We start from the raw sequence: 17,043 nt of genomic DNA on the forward strand, positions 1-17,043 counted from the left end.
TTTCTTTTCCATTGATTTTCATCTCAGAGGCTACGCTGTGAAATATTCGATAAAGCGCATCTTGCGTAGCAGACCATATCGCGACTTTATCTGTGTAATATCAACTACACAATTTCAGCTATGCATTTGTGCATACACACGTAATTAGATTCTCCTCAAAATTACGATAGTTAATACAAGACTCGCATAATAATAAATGCAATAAATCTCATTGTGTTTTGGCACAGCAATATAATAGTCAGGGATTGTAACATAGAATGTAGTTGCACTCGAGTACTATTACCAACTATACCGATCCCATAGGATTTCCAGTCAGGCAAAGTTATACTTTAAACTCAACGGATACGCGCGAAAGCAAATTTGCTGTATATGTAAATTCAATATCGGTGATATCAATTGGAGCGCTGGAGATGAGGTGAGCTTTTTACATTTACGCAACGTCACGTGCAAATTAACACAAGTTAACACAACTAACGTAAAGTAAATTCAGGTTGAATCAAGAAAATTAGTTGCGGTATTCTCTCCCTCTCTCTTACCCGTCTCCTCTTCTCTCTCTCTCTCTCTCTCTCTCTCTCTCTCTCTCTCTCTCTCTCCCCTTCCCTTTCTCTCTATGCATTTGTGAGAAAGCAAGAGAAAAGGATGGACAAGGATGGAAAGAGAAAAGCTTTATCATCTTGCCATTAAATAAGAATCTGTGACGCTCTAATTTCGCTCCTTCAACAACTCTCCCGTCGGGGAGCACTAATTCTTCCTTCGTTAGGAAAAGACATTAGTATCAGCGACAACCGTGCCCGTTGACGCTAGCAAGTTTCGAACGTCCCAAAGAAGCTCCGGCTGCGCCAACTTGGGTGTCCTTTTAAGCCGAAGTAAAGTGGCGAGTTCGACCCAGCCATCCTCGACACCCGCTCCTACCCTCTTTCGCTTATCCCACTCAAGTTGGAAAATAGAATCGAGAGATGCAACTCGGATGAAGAGGGGGACGAGACGGTGGCAGCGAAGAAGAGCAGACCTCTCGCAACAGCTGTCAGATACTCCCATGCATTTATCAAATAAAATCACTCCACCTTTTCGCTTTCCCGCTCGACTTCCGGTGCCATTCGCGACGGCAACTAAAATCGCACATACTCTTCTGCCCTTGTATCCTTGCACACAGTTTCGTTTCTCTCTAGAGAAGTGCGATCGCGTTTGCAGTAAACGCTTATAAATTCCAGGATGAACGTGGAGTGCTCTCCGTGTTGCCATCTCGACACGTGACGTTACCGGAATGAATACACCGTCGGTTAAACTCTTCTTAGTCGGCAAGTTCCGCGACCTCTTTGTCGAAATAATGTCCAGACGAGTCCTCACGTTCTGCGAATAACGTCACAACAACGGCATGCTCCGCGCGCCGGCTGACAGACTCATCCGCGCCGGTTTATCGCGAATCACGCGGTTGTTGCGCGAGCTGTGAATTTAAATTGAGAAGGAGAAACGCGCGTGAAAGACTGGCGTACAGTGTACTTCTCCTACGTGCGACTTCGCTCCAGCACGTACGCACTGTTTATGCGAAGAATCTCTTTAGTAGTTTGACCTTTCGTCGTGCGGCTCACGAGATCAGCTAAAGTTCCCGGCGCGTTGCCTCGTATATTACATTTTTTAAACGAACTGTCACGCGATAGTTTTGGAATTTTCCGTAAACTCCAAGAGCAGCAACTCGAATCTTGCTCGAGAATGAACGTGAGGAGATCCGATCGAAAAGCAGTGTATGTGCGCGCGCGCGCGCGTCGCCTTATGGCAGTTACAGACGGACAAATATTTCTTCTCGCACTAGGTCGGAGGAAGGTCGGCTTTCTCGCGCGAAAAACTTTTCCACTAAATAAAAACTCCAAATTTTGCTCCCCATAAGTTCCCCAACACGAGGAACTCTGTTTACGGAAATCTCGGCGCGAGGAGCGTAGGGGGTGCTGCTTTGTGCGACCGCGTACAACGCGGCCTCCTGCGCGAGTCCGGCATTAAAATTAATGGCTCGCCGCCGTTGCTCAGCAGGTGGTGTGATTTTAAACGTCACCTGACCTACCCTCCACCGTTGCCTTCGTTAATATTCAGTCTGATATCTAAAGCGCTTGATATCGCTCAGGGCAAAAATGAATACTCACGTTCGCATAATGTACACACTCGGTTAGGCAAAGAATTATATTTCTACGGCACGATCAACATTGATAGCGCGGAATAATAATCTCGTTCGCGTAAAGTTATAATATCATTTATTTGCCGCGAGATCCGCGAAATACTCGGGCTATCGAGTTTTACAAACTGGAATTTTAATATTTGTAGTTACCGCGGATGAAATTAAATATCTCCACGTCGGTGAAAAATCGATAAGCAGCCGAATCTCGTAATCCGGGATTTGTCTTTCCGCTTGACTATCACATTCCAACGCTCGCATATTTCATGATTTCCTGAAATTACTTTCCATATTTCCAATATTTTAACTCACTGCGCGTAACTTCAATCCCGGAAGAGGAATATCCTATTATTCTTGCGATTTTTAGATATAGCCGGCAGGAACTGACTGCAGCAAACGACTGCCATCTGCTTTGCATACGCCGTTGCGAACGTATGTATAAGATTTGCGGTGATCTGTTCGATATCGTACTACTTTGAATGTGGGACCGTTTGGTGCTCGTGCGATTTACATCATCCGAGAATTTCAAGAACCGTATAATTGCTGCTCTACGCGCTTTGTTGATTATGACGAGGTAGTGTGTGATGCAGAGAAAGATGATTTTTGTCCTTGCCACAAATAATTTAGAGCTTAATATTCGCATTCCGTGACTGGGAGAAAAAGAATCATAAAAACATTCCTCTTTAAAAAAAAATTTATATATGTATATATATGTAGTACTTCTTTAAATAATACGGCTTTGTAGCTTATCGCTCGTTTTCTTCATTACAGACGGAGTTGAAAATCTCGGTGTGCCATAGACAGCCATGTTGAGGACAGCGACGATGGAAGCTCTAGAAAATCTGTCGACTGTAGAGAAGACTTCTCTAGACTACGTTGACGAAGATGTTCTTGGATACTGCTACTGTTGCGAAGTAGACGTCGCTGCTCGCGACGAGGGAATGTATCTATCATGTTGCTGCCAGCGATGATTTCACCGTGTTCACCTTCTTCGGTTTCCTCCAGTGATGTCTCGTCGCTGTAGAGATCGAAGCAGCAAAGTCTGCTGTTGTATCATCTCCTCGTAGGCGGATTCGTGGCTTATTCTCTTTCCTGGCAGGCTGTCCTATCTAAAAAGTGAATCATTTCATGATCCAAGGAAAATAAGGCGTCCGAAAACACGAGCCGATAAGCGAGGAATTAAGTTCCGTCCGCCAAAAGCCGCCTTGAGAAATGCACTTGAGGATGGTCGCCTAGCGACGAGAGATTTCTTTCGTGGGAACGATTTGAGATCGTCTTCTGACAGAGGGAAGATTTTTCAAGTAGAGCTTCCGATTCTAAGGATCGTAACTGTTCAGACAAGCACGTTAACCAGCCAGAGAATAACCCTGGAGATGAGATTCCAATCGAGGAGCCAGTGTACCAGTGTCGCACGGAACCGTTAATTATATTCCTCTTTGAAACTTGTCTACTGTCTACTAATCTCTCGCGCACGGGGACGCCGCTACCTAGCGATGAACTATATTCGACCGGCTTGCTACGTCACTTGTGTTAAGGTGCTTTTCCGGTGTGTCTGTGACACAGCGCGTTTAGCCGGCGGTCGTTATTCGCCATATAATAATCTAAGCAGCGTTCTCCGTTAAGACTTTCATTCTTGTTAAATTTCCTCACGTCTGTTCAGTTGAGTCAAGTTGGAATTTTGTCACCGTTGTTTGTTCTGGTCGCTTCTGAATCGCTTCCCTACAAAATATACTGTCACTCTGTCGCGATAAGTCTCACCTGCGGAGTAACTTGCTTAACAACATACGCGAGGATTATGGAAATTTGAAAACTCTCTCGAGGCTTGCTACGTTATTTGAATAAATTCAAGGTTTAGAAAGTATTGATATTGCCGAAAGGTTGGATTTACTATTCTTAAGCAATGCAGTTCACTACAAAATTCAATGTCAATATGCGTGTCATGTCTGTGCATCGAGAAGTAGGGGGGAAAGAACTTTAGTTGCTCTTTCTCGATATAAATACGTTCTTCCATCTATTCTCAACGTCATTGGTACGACACGAAATGAATAATACATTCATATGAATAAATATAATTTCTTTGATTCTATTAAGTATTTAAGGGAAGAATTTCGTGAGTATTTGTTGCCTCTTTCCTTAGAAACAAAACTGAAAAAGTCTTGTAGTTTCCATTTCTCATTTTTTCTTTCGCGTCTTTGTTCATTTGTAATCAGAATTTCAGAGAGAGGGAAAGAGAGAAATAATTCACGATTATTTGCGTATTCATCGCGATAAATACACATTTCCGTCTTCATAAATTTAATTGTTACGTATTTACAAAGCGTTGTAACGTGCCAAATTTTTAATGCATTCGCAGCATTTTCCCGGAACCAATTTTAGCCGAGTCATCAATGTATCTTTGGTTTTTAGTCGAAATTCAGTTTCTTTGACCACGCCGAGGAGGCAGCCGAACGGAAGGAACGAATTCACGAATGGATACGATTTATTGCGCGTATTTACATAAACAGGAAACATGACACAAATGTGCCAGGCCGCGAAAAATTCGCAATTTATGCGACACGGTCGCTGTTCGCGCATTTGAGCCACTAAATGGAACGTTCGGGCGCACGTGGAGGGAACGGAATAATAAGCGGGAAAAAAGTTTCGGCTTGAAAGCTCCTGTGAAACGAGAATTATGTCGCAAGAAGAAGTATCTCTGCGAGTTATACGTTGCATGGCGGAAACGACGGTAGCAACGACGGTAGCGTGTGTCTCGCGTCAATGCACTAAATAATATACTCGCTCATAAAATGCCGAATGTTGAATCATGACGTTTCAAACAAATAAAAAGAAAAAGTGGAAAAAGGCGGAATAATAACAAAAGTTTTAACGATATAACAAAATATTACATAAGAAAGTAATATGCGAGGACAACTAACAAATAATCGTGTGTTTACAAAGTTGTACTTAAATCGCTTAAATTATTCTGAGCGCGAAAGACGGGGAACGAGTAAGTACTTATTGAAAATTTCCACATGAAAAATCTCCAAGCTACATCGAGCTCTTAGAGATATCCCCACAGTGATGTTTTTGAAAGCGTTTTCACGATATAGACGTTGCGCGCTGTATGCGAACACCAGTTTATGTTTATTTCCACATCGGATTCGCGGTCGTGCAGACCGAGTTTGTGAAATGCGCTTTTCAATTTTAATTCAACGTTTCGAAGATGACGGCCGTCGAGGCGTCAATCGCGTCCTTGGAACTTATTGCGGAATGTGTCTCTACCAAAGATCCATAAAAAAAATATTGAAATTCATCAACCGCGTGCGAGAAACGCTTATTTTACAGTCTGCGTTCCGTTTTCTCTCCCTCTCTCTTTCTTTTTTTTTTACGGGCAAATTTATTGAACGCGAAATTGAGGGGCTTCCGCCAGCTGTACGGTCGCCCGTGTATGCACTTTTACCTAGCCTTTCCGTATGCGTCATTTGTCGTCAAGTCGAGGGTCACGATTTAGCGTCGATCGCGACATATTGCAGCCTCCTCTATCTCGAGCAGGAATAAAATCCGGCCGCGTATGCCTTTTACAGCCGAATCATGCTTTATGGCGTTACTTTACGATCTACGATGTTATTTACACGTAAATCAAGTTTCATTCCCTCAATGTGTCTTTCAAACACGTTACATAATTGTACTCGTAATAATATGCACATGCCATGGCAATAAACAACATCCAAAAGAGCTGCTGTTCAATATATGTATAACAGAGTAGTTTATATTATATTTAATATACATGTAATAAAATATGTATAATATAGAATAATAAAATATAATAATAATAGAATGTGTATATGCAAAATAATAATAATGATTATATATATATATATATATATATATATATATATATATATATATAAAATATAGAAAAGAATAATAAATATTTTTGATAATATTGTTATATTGATGCAAGTACGCGTTATATAAGAATTACACAGTGACATAAATATTATATTAGTACTTTCTAAATACCCGAGTCGAAATTTTGATTTTATATTAATCCTGCAAATTCTATTGAATTTAAAAAGTCAATGAAAAACCTCAAAATATACTATAGAGATCATTATTCTATCTTGATGTTTAGAAACAGTTACTTAAAATAAAAGCATCAATTCCTGGACACGTGTCTAATCCTGAAAATTGTCATTGTATTGGTTTTTAAATATTCGTATTAGGTAAGCGTCCAGACAGTGGTACTTATATCTTACTGCAATTTTTTCACACTGTCTCCTGAAAGCTTATTTTAAAATTAATATTTGCTCATCTTACACGAAATTTTCTTCACTCATATTTAATTTTTATTCTTGATATCAGTTAGCAAATTATTTATAAATTAGTTACTTTGGCAAAAATATATAATTTGCTTAACTGTAAATAGAGTGTATGAAAGATAAGCAAATATTATATAATATAAATAAGAATTAGTAAAAGAAAAAAAAATATATTTTACTCTCATTATTTCTTAGTTTCTTTTTGCTTTCTTTGGTATTGGAAATTAATGAGATTTAAAATTTTTAAAAAAGCTGATAAGGAAACTGTGAAAGATAATAGTTATGTGCTCTATGATATTATGTGTAGTATGTTTATCAATTTAATTTAGATGTGTTTAGATTTAAGTTTAGATTCCACACAATACAAGATTAAATAAAAATAAAAATAAATTATTAGTATAGGTTGGCAACCAAAATATAGAAACATAAAGCATGTATGAGATTTATATTATTATATATTATATATTTTATATTCATAGTTGCAATTTGTTTACAATTTTTGGTAGAGACTTTACAAATTGTCATTCATAAACTGTTATGCAGCTATTTGAACCAATATTTCTTGTATGAAACAAGTACAGCGTAAGTGAATGAAAGAAGAAAGAGACAAAGAGAGATTAAGCGCAGGAATCCACAAAATCATAATTATTTATCAATAAATTTAACGGTTTTAACCAATATTTCTTGTATGAGACAAGTACAGTTTAAACGAATGAAAGAAAAAGAGAGATTAAGCAGGAATTCATAAAATCTCTCTCTCTCTCTCATAATTATTTATCAATAAATTCAGCTGTTTTAATCAATATTTCTTGTATGAAGTAAGTATAGCTTAATGTGAAAGAAAAAGAGAAAGAGAGAGATAAGCAGAAATTTATAAAAATATAATTATTTGTCAAATAAATACTAAGTAAATAACAAATACAACTATAAATACCAGCATAATTTCGACTCGGATATCTTTCTTTTGTATTGTCAAGTAACTGCTAAAAACGGAGATACTCAACATAATAAATGATTTGTCTGAGAATAAATGATGTACTGTTGAACGCATCCTGATTTTCAGCCGACCCACCACCCTGTTCTCGGTTGTTTCGTTGTGCTGTTTCGTCGTATATTCTCTCATAGCATTGTTTTTGGCACTAGCATTGACATTCGCGTATGATTCTATCGGAAAAACGTATATTAATTAGCGCGATGTCGACAAGAGTTCAAGTATCTTTCGCCCGGGACGCGCGTCGTACTTTTCGCGGGAACATTACGCATCAAAATGATTGAAAACTCTTTCAATCCTCTCTGATTGTCATCTCATTTCTAATTCCCGTTCAATAAATCTGACGATCGTCCGATTCTATTACTATCTGAGCGAGTCGATTATTAGCATAAGGGACGTCAACACGACACGTCGCGACAACCACTGGCCGCATGTACCGTGAAGAGAAACGAGAAGATTACTTACAAATGACGTCTTCACGATATGCCCCGGCAATCGCACATCATTATTCTCGACACTCCCGAGACTTATTAACGCGCGAGACTCACTTCGACGTATAAAAGACGCGAGAAATGCGGATCGATGTGGATCGATGTGTGTTCATGGCTGCTTGGCGCGAAAAGATCGAGCATTTCGCGCGATTCATTACCAACTCCTAGATTGAATAATCACGATGACAACCTCGTAATGCGAAACGAACGCGATTGGTCTAGAGTGGTTAGTAACTCGAGCAAGTGATTAAGGCGTATAGATCGCGTCGTTGTAGACGCGCGACCTCGTTTGCATCACTGGCGCGTTCACATTCATGCATTTTTGGCACTTTCGACACGCTAATGAACTTTTGGTGTACGTGATTGACAGCGTTAGTTTGGTCCACTTAATGCTCGCAACGCCGCGAACGTCATTCTATCTTTGTTGCTCAAGACGTTGCGAGTGTTAAGTGAACCAAATCAACCAACCAAACGGATCGGATGCTTTCCAATTGCTTGACACATCTTAGGTCTGTTCTTTGTAGCTGCACTGCTGAATTGGTGCAATATATTGAAGTGAGACAAATATATGTTTTCTCACTCTAACTTATTGCACTAGTTCAGTAGTGCAGCTATAAAGAACAGGCCTCTTGACACACACGTACACAAAACCAGTTTATTGGTCACATATTATTTAAAATATCTTGTAAGATAATATGCAACCAATAAACTGGTTTTGTGTAACACAGTGTACGCAACTGGAAAGCACCCATTGTGGTTTGGGATTTAAGCAAGATTGTGGACAAGGAGTGACTTTGTTATCGTTCGTCAATGAATAACCCCGCATGCTTCGCGACATCGCTTATATAGGCGAAGATATCTGTTTATAAATATAGAATCTTATAACGTGTAAACATATCTTTAGTACGCGACGGAAGTATTTCCCATAATATTCAGTGTCTATATAACGTGTCATTAGTTAATGTCGCGTTTCCGATTGACTCGCGCTACTTTCCAGATAGACCAATCAATTGCTAGATTGCAAGGCGGATACGAATGTCGGATCTTCGTATCAAAAGACTCTACCGTGCGACTTGCGTATCTAGAGATTCTACTTACCAATCCTCGGCTCGGTCATTTATCATCGTTCCCGAAGCCCGCCAAAAGTACGCCTGTTGTCGCACGCAAAGTAATCGGGTTTTCGTCAGCATTATAGTAAGTAATATTTGTCTCTTCGATCGAATTGTGTTCGCGCGAGCGTCGGCGTCATTATCAATGCTACGAATAAGCATTCTGAACGACGGAGTAGTCGGGAATAGGATATTGAATTGGTAGCAAGACCGTCAGCGCGGGGGGTGCGGAACGCGCGGGGTAACGTTAACGGTTCATCATGTATTTTCGGGCGGGCAAAATCAGTATTCTTTCGTAATTATATGTCCGATCTTGACGAACTCATCGAAAGTGATGTTATGTGTTTCGATATTCATTGCTAATACTAAAATGTCTGTGATATATGTTATGTATGTTAATATGGGCGCGTTCCACTTAACGCTCGCAACGACTCTCGTGTCGTTGCGAGTTTTAAGTGGAACGTACCATATATACTTTCTGGCAATGAATAGAACGCAGTTTCAGACTTGATTGAATCATATTCGTGCGAGCCAGTATTGTTCAGTGCAAACGCGATAAACGAGTATTTTGAGTAACAAAGCTGGTGGTAGCAGAATGCTGTATCGATGGGAAGCAGAAACGGAAAAGAGGGGAATGCTGGTTACGATCTATCATATATTTTTCTGAGGTATGAAGTCAATATTATTATAAATGTTATTTCTGATCTTGACAGACGTTTGACGAATTTATTGAAAGTAAGGTTAGTCGAGTCGAAATTTGGGATCTATTTTTAACTTCCAGGTTTGATCAAATCGTGATGCGAGTATCAATATCAATATTAACAACCTAAACTAGTACTCTGAACGATAAAGTAACTGGAATGAGCTGCTAGTTCGATGAGAGGCAAGAACAAAGAATATGAGATGCCAGGCTGCTGGTCACAATTCATTAGACATTTTCTAGTATGTAAAATCAATATAATTTAATAATTGTTATGGTCATTACACATAATGTACATGATAATGAATATTTTGTATTTGTGTGGAAATTGATTTGTGTAGAAAACTTTTGGTGATAAATTTTTAACATCTGTTTTTTAATACATTCAGCACCAAGATTTATTTAAAGAATTCTCTATGTAGACCATATCACATTTGTTTTCATGTAATTGTTAAAACAAACTTTGTTTATATGTAAATATACAAAAAAGGTTAATGTGTCATATGTGAAGCTAATAGCAAACATGTTAAATTAACATGTTATTATTATAGTGTTATTTGAACTATTCAATATTGAGTTCATATTTACTATTTTGAAGTGTTAAAATAAGATTATAACAAGTTCAAGTATTATATTTTTATTAATTTTTGACATATTATTCATGTTATTTGTTTACATATTTGTCTTGTGTTAAATTAACACAAAGTTTTTTAAAGTATATCTGATTTTACATTTAACAGACTTTTGATGAGCTCATTGAATGTAAAGTTATTCGAGTCGAAATTTGAAACCTCAAATATGTCTAATTTTCAGAATTGCATCGTGCTCGTGCTAATGACATGAACAAGTATCCTGTACAAAGTCACTGAGACCAGAATGCTAGATCAATAAGATCACTAATAACGACTCATCATATATTCTTGGGTATGTGACATCAGTTATTTAATAGTTATTACACAGATGCCTGATCTTAACAAATGTTTGACGAACTCATTGAAAATATGATCATTCGAGTTGAAATTTGGAATCTAACATGTTTCTAATATTGAAATGATTAAGTTAAGTAATTCTTAAAGGGATGCTGGAGTCGATGACGAACTCGAACAATGTCAATAATGCAGAAATGATCGTTACTAACATAATCACGCTATCCTTTTCGTATTTCATATATACAGAATTTACATGAATGTGTGTTGCTTTGTTTTACCATATTCAACGAAAAACTTAACTATATATGAAACTTTTTCTGCAAATTTTTTCGATATTCTTAAGCTTTCAAATGCAGATGCGAAGATAGAGCAATGTTCTTCAAAATTTTTCTGTTTGGAACATCTATACTTTCGGTATGTACAAGCTGCGAAACTTTTGGATTAGGCAAATATAACGCTGACAGTTTGAGATTTTATATTAAAAATTTTTTGTTCGTTTTCGTCATATATCAAGCAATGCTCGTATTTATTTTTCCACGTATTTTCGTTGCGTAAAAGCATTTATAATTCTGTGTAACCAATACGACGTAAACTTTGCAGAAAAATGTTGTCAATGTTCTGTCGGTAAAGTTTTCAGCTTCAGCATCCCCTTAAATGAATGCCATTTTAAGACGCAAACAATAGAAAAATAGAATCAATAGCCATTTGTAGCATTAGAATTGTGTTTTGGTACTCGCCGTTGGCGAAATGCGACAACTAATTTCGCACGAAGATTGCTGCTTGCGTAGCGCGTGAGAGAGACGTAGACTACTCTTCCGTACGTTCTATGCTCTGGCAATGACACGTAATTTCCGGACACCCAGAAAATTCACGCGTTTGATCTCAGATATGGTGTATGGCTCTGATGAAATATTAGAAATACGTAATCCGTGTTTCGCGCCTACTGATGGAATGTCATTCGATTGGCTGCCGTCTCAGGCAGCCTGCGAGATATTTCTCGGAAAATAATCTTTTCGTCGATATCAACAATATCGATATAAAATATTTTTCGAATTGGATGATGAATTATAGTTGGCAATGATAATTCAAATAACGTAATATACACTGAGAGAAAAATATTGGGTATTTGAAACTATAATCATATAAAGAAATAATTATTATAAATTATGGTCAAGACAACCATTTTTTAATCAATTGCACTATAATTTTAATGATAATAACCAAATTGGGCCCAACTATATTTTTTGGTTGTTCCAACACGAAGATAGTAGCAGTAACATGCATATAAAATTATTACTAAAATTATAGTGTAATTGACTAAAAAATGGTTGTCTTGACCATAATTTATAGTTATTATTTCTTTATATAATTATAGTTATAAATATCAAACATTTTCCTCTCAGTGTAATCTTATCGTGAATAAGGGTATTATCTTGAAATATCATGTAAATGTTTTACAATTACACGCTGACAATGTGCCGTTTTTTAAGCAACAGATACATAATCGAGGTGCCGTGGCCACAAATTAAATTTTATCGAAGCAATTAGTGAGTTAAATATTAAGTCGGTTTAAGAGATGGAAACACGATAAAACGACTCTCTGAGCAAGTGCCACTCCAGTTGCCAACGTAGCAGGGCGCGTACAACGGTGTAGTTAATAGACTCATAACGGCCTCTGCAAATTGTAGCAATTAAAGCACATGGAGTTAATGCGTTACGAAAAGGATGGCAAAAATGTATTCATTACTCTTAAACTTCAGTCGACTCTCTGTCCCGGAAAAATCGCCAACAGTAAAATAATGAATAAAATTTTCAAGTCGACGCAAATAATATTTTTATATGTCGGTCATAAATGAAGTTTTTAGTTTTTAATTTATCTCTGGTGTATCAGTTTTCCAGTTGCAAGAAATGGATATATCTAAAGTTACAATTGAAACTTTCAGATAATTATTTCTCATTATTAAATATCGAGTATTATAATAATTGGAACAAAATAATCTGATAAATGGAAATATCAATGATGTTAACAAATTGACTCAGTTTTGTTTAACATCTCAGACACTAAATTTTGTGCATATCTAAACGAATCGTGATACAAAAGCGCAACTTAAAATCCTTGCATTTAATGGGTGCCAGGTGAGTTTATTGATGCGTTCCACGACGGTAGAAAGACTATGATAGATTCACAACATGGACGTTGTCTTGCTTTTTAAGCGACGCTATAGCGTGTACAAAAACAATTGGGTGACGACGGAAAGAAATCGACTGCTATCTTTCGCGAGCTACTTAACGTTGCTTAAAAAGGCGCAGTCATTTAATTTGTAGTTTCTCGACATTCCACGAGGAAAGTTTCCTCGGCTGATTAATTTCCCTCTTCCGGTACGCGCGCTCCTCTTATCCCAGCACCATCCCATCCCCGCGATTTGCTACTATCCAAATGAGAAATAGCTATCTAAAAGAATCTCAACTTTAACTTTAGGTATATACATATATACGTACGTCCCTTGAAATACGGGAAAATTGGCACTGCACTGCACCGGAAGTCTGAGATTAAAAATTTTATTTGGCATTTGAAATATATTGTAATGGTAAATTGAACGATTTAAAATATAGAACGAATAAAATATAGAATAGAAATAAATGTAATACGTTGTTGAGGTCTTTCGCGAACGAAGATAAAAATTATTACGCAATAATTGATTTTTGGATGTATAAGATATAAATCGGGTCATTCTTCCCTGATGAACCGAATTATTCACGAAACGTCGGCATTAAACAAAGAAGAATTCACGCGGCTCAAATCCGGAAACCAAATTTAATATTCATGAACACCGCAAAAGCTTCAAATATCAAGATATAAATCGATTTGACATTTCGAAAAATGAATTATTCTATTAAAGAATTTATCTTCAAAGAGATAGTTTTATTAGAGATTACATTCGATCCATTTTCCCACATTACTCGATAACTTTATAGGGGTTAATCAAAGACACTATCCACTTTGCCTTATTCACATTTATCTCAAAAGGCAAGTTAGAAACGTACCGAAAGGGTACTTTCATGTTTGCACCAGTCGTCACTGTATATACGGTGTCTAACAACCTAGAAGACTGATTACAAACATCGGGTTACCCATCCTCGTACAGAGCTTCCTACACTCTCTAGCGGTTCTAACGACGACAGCTTTTGCTGTGTAACCTTTGGACATGGCAGAGATCGATCTTTACGCCATGCCCCTTATCCTTGCTCAATCATTTGGCACTTGTATTCGTCCATGAATTTGATTAGTGCAAAGAGCCGAGAGATTGAGGTTTCACATTCCAATGTAAGATCCTTCTTCTCTCAAACTTTGCACTTAACTTCGTCTGGACATTAACAAAAATTTAACAGTGAACGTGTCTGTTATTTGTGTCGTTGCAGTATCGATCGTTACAAGCAAATCAGTGATTTAGTCGGATACATTAACCATGCAACAGCGGAAAACCGCAGCCGTTTTACTCATTAATTGATATAATTAAATGCATACGCTACTATATAATCCAATGAGAATCACGATGTACAGACATGATTAAGTTTTCGTTGCATGTTGCGGCATAATTATCAGAAATAGAATTGGATTATTACGATCCAATGAGAGACATATCAAACGTTGCGCGCCCAACGTGATACATTTCATTTTGTTTCCTCATTCATAGCTAATGCGACAATATTGACAGTAATAATTCACATTGGAATAGGCACGTCTAATAATCAGTTCAATGCATACTTTATTATGTTAATATATTCAATGTCAGGGATTCTATAATGATATGTACAGATTGTTTCAATATTATAGATAAACTTAACTATCTATATAATGAATGAATCCGAATCGTTTCCGAGATATTCAAGCTTCTCGTTAAACTGCATTCTGCGATCATTCTTTTGCTTCAACATGTTGACATTGTTAACATTAATCTCACTTTCATTACAATGAAAGGGACGAAAAAAATAAGAGAATTTAACCGATTCTGTCGTGAGCGAGAGAGGGTGCGTCATGTAAGAAGTTTCTCGAGTTTCTCGTTTATCTCGATGTTTGGCCACGATCGCTGTTGAGTCGGCGATAAAAGACTAACACAGACGCGCATGGAATCGCACGCCAAGAAAATTGCTTTTTGTTTCGTGCCTCTACGTCGATTCGTTCGCAAGTTGTAGCCCTTCAAAGATTCGAAACGATCAGGTATTAATGGACGCTAGTGCACACTATACTGCATTGTCTAGTGCTGGTGAGCCTACGCGTTTTCCAACAGCGTGGTCGACGGTCAGTGACGCACGCAGGTAGAGATAGATCCGTGCGTATACATAAACACAACAATTTTACACAATGGATATCGTCGAGACTTTTTATCCCGATAATGTCGAACCAAGGCTCCACTTTTAGACGTTGTAACGCCTTAGTAAGCAAAAACTGGCAATTTAATTTAGAGGAGTCAGCTCCAATTATTTCGACTTTGACATATGTTGTTGAGGACATCTTACAGAATAACCTATTATATATTCTAGCCGTTGCTCATTATTTACTAAAATTTATTATCAGAAAAAGTCGCATAAAATATTGAACGTGTATGGCGTAATGTTCAAAATGGAATTTTACGTTATAGTACCCGAAAAAAATATTATATACATTGTCTTACTGCTGATTTTCCTAAACTAAATAATTACCCTAACAATGGTCTGGTTTACATCGTGCGCTTGATATGCGTATTAAATAGTAACTTTCTATTAAATAATCTTAAGATTGATGCATATCAACGACGACGCATTCAATCGATACAATACGTCTTCTTAATGAGTATTATACCAGCTTAATATACCGTTTATATTGACGTTTACATTGTTTACATTGTTGATATTAAGATTATTTAATAGAAAGTTACTATTTAGCACGCGTATCAAGTGCACGATGTAAACCAAGCCATTATATTATCGCGATAGGAAATATTGATTATTGCAAGTTGAAGCGAAAATTTAACGATGATAGGAACTGAAAAGCCTTAGCTTACATTGGGTGTATCATAAGGCGTTGATTTTGTTTTTAATGTGTGCTCAATAAGAAATAGAAAATATTATAGTATATCTTTCTTAATTATATATAAAATTATATTAAAGTAAATATAAAAAATAGAGTATCTCGAAGACTATTACTTTGCGGAGTTATTGAGATTTCTACTACATATTGTGAGCAATTTCAAGTTCGTCAAGTCTTTAAGTCAATTAAGTCAAGTCTTTTCGATTAGAAATCTCCATATCTACTTGAGCATTAAATTAGATAGAATCTACCCTTTTAAAAATTTGATCGCAATCTTTCTCGATGCAAATCCATGTTTGTTACGGCAGGTATATATACCTCCGTAGCGGTTATTGGCCACGTACGAAATCGGAGACGCGGATTATGGCACCGTGAACAACAACATACACAATCTCTCTTTCTCTCTCTTTCTCTGTACAGAGTCGAGAGACGAAGTTTACGCGCATACGCTCCAACTCCCCGAATCAGTAAGCGCAGTTTTGCCGGAACGACCTCAGAGCCGCGTAAAAGCGACACGGCCCGCGCTGTGTGTAAATCAAACCCCGAACACGGTGTTCGCCTCCGCGCCACCCTGCTTCCATCCGCCAGCCACCCCGGTATCCCCGCAGCGACAACACGAACGCGAGCTCGTGTGCGCACTTGTTTAATGTACAAAAGGCAGAATGCACCCGGGAGAAGTATTCCCATTATATCGCTTTGGCCGGTCTGGACCCGGTCCTATTGCGGGATCGCGGTTTTACCGTGCAGTGCGGCTTGTCCGAACGGAAAGAGCATGATATGTGTAAACACACGCGCTCGCGTACAGCCATGCATAGTGCAGTCACGCAGAGCCGGTTGACTCGACAGGGTCATACGGGCAAACGCCTGGGTTCCGCGAATATAAAGGACACAACGAGCCGATCGCCCATACGGAGGCTAAACGCGTCGGTTCGCGGATAAAATCAGTGGATTTTCCGATATCGGTAATGTCAATCCATTCTGCGGGAATGCGCTTGCTTACCGGCGAAATGGGCACGGAGAATAGTTAGCCTCTCCCCCCCTTGTCTCTCTTTTTCTTTCTCGTTTTCGGACTTTCTCGATTTCGTCTTTGACCGAGCCGGGGAGGAATCTCATTAGGTGCGTAATGAGGTGCGTTATAAATTTTTGCAAAAATTCCGATAATCATGCTGCCCTTTCCCTGAGGCGTCGTATTTCTCCTCGCGGTCGAATAAAGTAAATAAATGCATCGGTATTATACTCAGGGGTCTACTGCGCCGAGATTTTACGGTTAACCTGCGCATCGCGCATTTT

At 38.1% G+C, this 17,043-nt stretch overlaps 1 protein-coding gene and 1 long non-coding RNA gene across 2 annotated transcripts in view; both read right to left on the minus strand.

The window, feature by feature from the left end:
- LOC116847949 (lachesin-like) overlaps positions 1 to 17,043 on the minus strand; it is a 146,835-nt gene that overhangs the window by 72,864 nt on the left and 56,928 nt on the right. The gene's annotated exons all lie outside the window — the stretch shown is intronic.
- Positions 2,844 to 8,066, minus strand: LOC116847951. Its single transcript, XR_004378859.1, has 2 exons — positions 7,922 to 8,066; positions 2,844 to 3,273 (listed from the first exon to the last, which is right to left on the minus strand). It is a non-coding gene; the product is annotated as an uncharacterized LOC116847951 (long non-coding RNA).

Source organism: Odontomachus brunneus, unplaced genomic scaffold (genome assembly GCF_010583005.1).
Source record: "Odontomachus brunneus isolate Ranch 3 - 2012 unplaced genomic scaffold, Obru_v1 Obru_scaffold_085, whole genome shotgun sequence".
Classification (NCBI taxonomy): Eukaryota; Metazoa; Arthropoda; class Insecta; order Hymenoptera; family Formicidae; genus Odontomachus; species Odontomachus brunneus.